Source organism: Oncorhynchus tshawytscha, linkage group LG17, assembly GCF_018296145.1.
Source record: "Oncorhynchus tshawytscha isolate Ot180627B linkage group LG17, Otsh_v2.0, whole genome shotgun sequence".
Taxonomy (NCBI): Eukaryota; Metazoa; Chordata; class Actinopteri; order Salmoniformes; family Salmonidae; genus Oncorhynchus; species Oncorhynchus tshawytscha.
The window spans coordinates 15,908,445-15,909,204 of record NC_056445.1 but is presented as its reverse complement, the minus strand read 5'-3'; the positions used below and the strand labels follow the sequence as shown (position 1 = coordinate 15,909,204).

The window sequence follows — 760 nt, the reverse complement described above, 5'->3', positions numbered from 1 at the left end:
ATCTATTTAATTCATTTTGCTCCTTTGCATCCCAGTATCTCTAGTTGTACACTCATCTTCTGCACATCTATCACTCCAGCGTTTAATTGCTAATTATTTCGCCACTATGGCCTATTTATTGCCTTACCTCCGTTATCCTACCTCATTTGCACACACTGTATATATACTTTTTCTATTGTGTTATTGACTGTATGTTTGTTTATTCCATGTGTAACTCTGTGTTGTTGTTGTTTGTGTTTCACTGCTATGCTTTATCTTGGCCGGGTCGCAGTTGTAAATGAGAACTTGTTCTCAACTAACCTACCCGGTTAAATAAAGGTGAAATATATATATATTTTTTTTAATGCGTTGCGGAGATCCATTCCAGCCTACCCGTAATTTGCACACCAGTAATACCACTTCACTCCACATGAGGACAGCATTGAATCCTTCATTAATTGATCAGTTTTATAGTAAAGGGGCGTTACCTTGATGTCTGCGGTAGTGCTGCTGGTGCTAAAATAGAGTTGCACTTATTCTGATAGGTTATCATTAGTGCCTCCACAAGGCTACTTCGACACAGTTATTACAAAACTCTGAAGCAGCAAGATGGACATTAGCTTTAAATGAACCGCAACACCAAAGAAGTTGTGTTTTGGAGTTTGGAGTTTGACTTTTAAAGGTAGGCATGAATGTTTTTTATTATGCCTATTCATCATTTGCATTTTGACTAATTTCCAGTCTGTAATAGAATAACATTGTATATTACTAGCTATGCCTA

At 37.0% G+C, this 760-nt stretch overlaps 1 protein-coding gene across 1 annotated transcript in view; it reads left to right on the top strand.

The window, feature by feature from the left end:
- The first annotated feature begins 519 nt into the window (after positions 1-519).
- The window catches only part of LOC112217182 (protein kinase C theta type), a 23,320-nt gene continuing 23,079 nt past the window's right edge, over positions 520-760 (top strand). The window contains exon 1 of the mRNA XM_042300265.1: positions 520-661. The gene's annotated coding sequence lies outside the window, so the exon portion shown is untranslated. The remainder of the gene's footprint in view (positions 662-760) is intronic.